Here is a 6,000-nt window from a genome sequence, read left to right as displayed (position 1 = left end):
CCCTTTTTTATTTCAATATTGTAGACCCAGAAAGGTACCTAAGTAATGTGACCTTTTCCCCCATCTGTTTTGTTTGGTTGCTTTCTGATATTAAATTATCGGACTTGTGCCCCGTTTTCCATATCCCAAATCCTATATCACCATATCATAATGGTCCTTCTTATCGTTCTGTTGATAGCCAACCCTTTCCCACATACAGGTTGGGGCTTGAAATTATCATGTTCCATTGGCCTAATAGGACGTACATGAACCAAAGCTAGATATACATTTCTATACAAAAAAAATAACAGGATTGCCCCTTGAAGTGATTTTGTAGAGTGAAAAATGGAAATGATGTTAATTATGTTGGTTCACATTAATGCTCTCTATCCCCATTGCCTAATGTTCAGTAGGAAAGAACAGGTGACCATACATGTATGACAATTTTATAAGGTAACGCTGGATGAATTCTTTAAACTGAATTGCATGTAACTGTACCTATAAAAGCCAATTGTCATAGACATTGGCAGTGTTCAACAATATTCTTAATGAATTTTATTTTGTAAAATCTTGCAATCCTACAAGTTATGATATTGACAATTGTGATAATGGACAATTCATGTCCTGAAACATGTTTAGTTTAATATATAGACAAATAAATATTTCCAGGGCGTGTGCACTCTACATGTTTACTTTGAGAATTCCATTGTAGCCCTACCTTAAACTTTCAGGTAATTTGTTGAAAAAATAAAGTCACTTTCTTTCATTGCTTTTTGTGTGTTCGATGATAATGATTGCTCCATAATCTAAACATCTTAAGGGTTTTCACTGTTGAATATATTGCTTCTTTTTTTTTAAGCGTTTCTCGTTTTGTCAAAATTTGATAGGCGGTATTTACCGTCCAACCATGCCCCCCTACCCCCCCCCCCCATTGACTTAAAAAAGTATATGAATATTACAATGTAATTAATTGAAAACTGTTATACTTGTGTAGAGCCCACCATTCTTTCAATAGTTTGAATTACGTTTAATGTGATTTAAACCCTACAGTCATAATTGTGAAGATAGTATTTACTTTCCTTAATTGAAATTTTGGCTTCACGACAAAAATACCTCCAACTGACTCTTCTTGAAAAATAACTTCCCCATAATATGCTTTGGAATTGTGTTTTCGATCAAATCAATAATGCGAATCCTCTTTTGAAGAGACAATTATTAAGGGGTACAAAGATTAGGATCTGCCCTGCAAAGGTTGATGCCATGCTTAACTGGGCTCCGTCCCATCACGCTATGGTTTGTATAATTGATATCCATATCTTTTGATCTTTCATGTCATGGATGAAATCTTCGATGGTTAAATCAGATCTTCCCTCATTGCTGTCCTTGTGTTTATGTCAAATCGTGTTCCTCCCTGCATTTCTTCCCGCCTCCATATCCGAATCTTTTGTTGGACTTGTTTGTCAAGTACCATATAAAATACTGTATGATTAATGGATTGATCAGACTCCAAAGAAAATTGGTAGACTGCTTTTCAATGATAATTTGCATGAAAAGAAAGTAAAGATGTGAATAATACAGTTTGATGAAAACTGCCCCCTCCCCCCCCCCCCAAAAAAAAAAAAAAAAAAAAATTGAATCAAATTTACAAGGGGAATCAATAATAATTTAGTTGTTAACTGTAAGTACACGTTGTAGAAACATTCCAGGAAAACAATTAATTACAGTGAACATGGCAATAAGCGTGACTGCGATCCGCCACGATGAGACTTTTTTTTTGTATATTAACGATTGTTTTTCCTCAATACGTACAAACAGAGCATATATCTTGTTGAAGAGTAAGCAAAATGTCACAAACGTGTGAAATTATCGATATGAAAAATTCCCGAAAATGTACTTTAACTAACTGTTGATTTACTTCCTTGTTCTGTGTATTAACCGATAATGATGATGATAATGATGTAAAAACAAACTGGAGAACACTAGATATTTTAGGTAGTGTAGGATAATTGAGTCTGATACAATGAACACGTGGTATTTTTCATGAATTAATTGTCAATTTCAAAGGAAGCATACGGACATTACTATAATTCCTCGCATTAAATGCATTTGTGATTGCAATTACGTTTAAAAACGTGATTTATAGCAAATAGAAAACGTGCAAACGAATAATGGATAGCGTCAAATGTGACAGAATAACGACATTTTAGAAAAGCCGTCGATTTTATTACGAAAACATCTTCACCCAGAGGATATCTTTTTTCTTAACAATAACCTGTACTTTGGTCATTAGATGGAATATGCCAATATACGATAATAAAAGGACAAAACATGAAATTACCAGACATGACAAAGAGAACTTCAGAGAAGTCCTGCTGTCCCTCTATTTGTACGATGTCAATCAATAAGTCATCAAACAGTCTCGAAATACGTTTTCAAAACTGAAATTATATATATATAGGGCTTACAAGCATATCGGAAATGAATTAAAGTAACCATATTAATAATCGATTTGCAAGCTTTATTTCATTGATTAGAGTGCCCTTTGGTTTAACAAAACAGAGACAGGTCATGGGGGAAAATCTTGACGATTTCAAATATTTTGTTTTTCATTCACCATGTGTCAATCATTAGTAAAATAAAAAATTACGATAGAAAGTTAAGAACAATGCGCATTTATCTCTCAAAGATCTTCCCAATACGACCATGGGCCATCTCTTTTTCTTTGTTGGAAAAATTATTTGAACTGTCCGATGAACTCTAAAATATGAGATGAATTTCCTGATAAGCACCTGGAACAAACATAACATTTTGGAGTATTCAAAAGGTGCCAAGTTTTGTCATTTTTATTCAAAAGAAGCTCAGCCTGGTTGTTTTGCTCTTTATTTACAAATATTCATTATTTAATTTTGTCATTCGAGTATACCTAATTTCCATTTTCATGACGTATCTGTGTTCTGATAACACTCGGTTTACACTCTTTCTTAAATAGACAGTGCATATTTAAAAAAAAGTATACCCCACTTTGGCAGATTCGCATATAACCTGTGCGATCTTGAAATATATTTCATTGTAAAGAATAAATAATATTCTGTCTAGTGATACCTAACTCATAACTCTGCTCCAACTAATGACTGAGCAGTAGCCTTTAACAAAAGTGTTGTTAAAATCATTTGGAACCGAGATTGGACTAAGGCAATGAATGCCTTTCAAAAGCCCTTATGCATTGATATGAAAACAATTGCTAACATATTCGTAATAGTTTTGTGCATTAGAATAGAAAAGATTCATTTACAGACAAAATGTATGATATTAACTTTGCTATGATGACATAATCTTGCCTTCTCTTGTATTCCTTGTTTAAGGTAAGCATTGTCATTGAGACATTCAAAATGGACAAAGTTTACTTGCATGGATGCTATCTACCTATCATTTTCATGAAATTTTACTATCAATATCTTTGGTAGTTATCATTATGATTTTCTTTCTTACATTAACTGAATCTTTGAGGTTAGTAAAGCTTCAGGTTTCTGCTGTTCGAGACAAATACCTTAAACACCTTCAGCATGTGAAAGGTGCAATGGACAAGTGAGAGGTTTAGATATGAGAAAAGAAGTTAAAAGGATGTTTAAACTAATTTATGGTTATCCTGTGAATTGAAACAAGGTCATGTGAAAGCTTTGATAAATTGCATCACTTTAAACAATAAAGCAATGAAGCATGAACCTGAATTTGACTTTTAAAATGATTTAAGATTAAAGTAACGCATGCATAATTAGGGCCTGACCCACATGCAATGAGTCAAAGCTGCACTGATTGTTATCATAGTTTACGTTGTTATGGTTTGATAATTTCAAGGTTTTCTAATACATCGCTAACCAGTCAGACTCATTAACGAACTAACTATTATAAGATGAAAACAGTGATAAAATTATCAGTTGGCGTGGGAGCTACCTGTATGTCGATCAAAATAATCGCAATATAATGATATTCATGTCATTCTTACACAAATAAACACGGGCCAGAACACACCCAATGTCCGTGTCAAAAGAAATCTTGACCAATCAACGGCATCGATGATCATAACGCCCACCCCATCAGCCAATCATGACAGCAGAAACTTTGTTCGTGAGAGGCTAATAAAAGACAGAGGAAGAATATGTTTAACTAGTATTTTAATCATGAAATCTATACCACACAGCTCTGGGTCTCTGTTGCCTTCGTGCTTTGATAGTTCCGAGATAAACATACATCTATGCCTACTTGAATAAATGAGTACTCCTGACAGGAAACGATCGTGTGCATATCATTTGAATCATCTATGTTTTTAAACAGCATTAACTCGCAAGTAACATGCCCCAGTAATGTAAGACCTTCCCCTTTTCCATCCTCATAAGTGTTTTTATTAATCTCTAGTAAGTGCCCCGTTTCAGGTACAAGAAATGCCCCTTTTCACTTTTGATAAGTGGTCCCTTCACTTCTGATAATCGCCCTTTTCAAATCTGAGAGGTGTCCCTTTTAATTTGACAAGAGCCCCTTTTACTTTGACAAGTGCCCCTTCCCCTCCTGATAAGTGTTCTTTTCATATCTGATGAGTGCCCTTTTCACCTCTAATAACTGGCCCTTTTATTTTGACACGTGCCCATTTTCCTTTCTAATAAATGCTCTTTTTCTTTCAACAAAGGAACATTTTACTTTATTTCAAGCGCCCCTTTTTTCATTCTCATAAGTGTCACTTTTCACTTCTGATAATGGACCTATCCCCTGTTCAACTCTTATAATACCCCTATCAAAATATGATGGGTGCCCCGTCTCCGTCAACAAATGCCCATTTCACATTCTCCTATGTGCCCTTTTTCATCCCTGGTGAGTGCCTCTTTCCAGGTGTAAGAAGTGCCTTGTTTTCACCTCTGATAATTACTCTTTGTACTTTGACACGTCGTGCTCCTTTTCTTTTCTAATAAGTGTCATCCCTTTCGAGTGTCCAATTTTCCTCTCATCATTACACGGGCCCCTAATTAAAAGCGAATAAGAGCAATTTTTCCCAAAGCTCGCTCGCTCGCATTTATAAATGATATTATTATGTTACTTAGCAAAGGTCATTTTCAGTCTTCCTTTATGAGAATGTGCTTATAACCCCAACAGGATTGGGTTTTGTCCTCTTAATAAGATGTATTTTTTCGCACTGCGACCTCACAAACCTTAACAAGTTTCCTCTCTCGCTTCGCATACTCGCAAGTGAATGTACAGACAATCACACCCAACTGCAAATAATGTATCAAGAGAAACAAATATTGAAATCATTCCTGATAGTATAATCACAATGTAAGGATGTATAGCATGTGTCTAAATTCTATATTTTCCATTGTATGTGCCCTTTTTCGTTGGTACCCCCCCCCCCCACTTTGGAAGTCGCTCGGCCACCCCACTTTAGTTATCCACACAGCCTTAGAACTCCGTTTAAAAGGAAATATGTTGAGAGAGAGAGAGAGAGGGGGGAGAGAGGGGGTGGGGGTGGGGGGGGGGGGTAGTCAGTTTTAGTCAGTGCCATTAAACACCGTGCAGTCCATGTTATTCAGTTTCTTAAATAAGTTAATTGACAAGACCTTTCATTGTTCCATTATAAAAATATTGTGTCCACATAACTTAGTGGGTTAAAGAACTTTGTGCGGGAGTTCTTAGTGATCAATTTCAAGAAAGAGAGAAAAAAAAAAGGTAAATTGCAGTTGATATGAATAGTAACACTCCAATCAGTAAACCATTAGCAGAACACAAAGTTCAACGCTTCGATACGTCTACCTCTCTCTATATAAGAAACATATTTAGATATGGAGCGAGACGTTCTAATATGAATAAATATAAGGGAAAAGGGGTCTTTTTGTAATAAAGCCATTAAAAAATATACATGTTTAGCGTCCCCGCCCGCTTCCTTTTTGGGGGCCGCCTCCTTTTTTTCTTTTCTTTTTTAAAATAATTTGTTAATAATTTTTGAAAAAAACACTGCTAAAATTATCTATTTCTTAT

This window comes from Strongylocentrotus purpuratus, unplaced genomic scaffold, assembly GCF_000002235.5.
Source record: "Strongylocentrotus purpuratus isolate Spur 01 unplaced genomic scaffold, Spur_5.0 spur5_scaffold_14, whole genome shotgun sequence".
Taxonomy (NCBI): domain Eukaryota; kingdom Metazoa; phylum Echinodermata; class Echinoidea; order Camarodonta; family Strongylocentrotidae; genus Strongylocentrotus; species Strongylocentrotus purpuratus.
The sequence above is the reverse complement of the archived record's forward strand: the minus strand, read 5'-3'. Positions refer to the sequence as shown.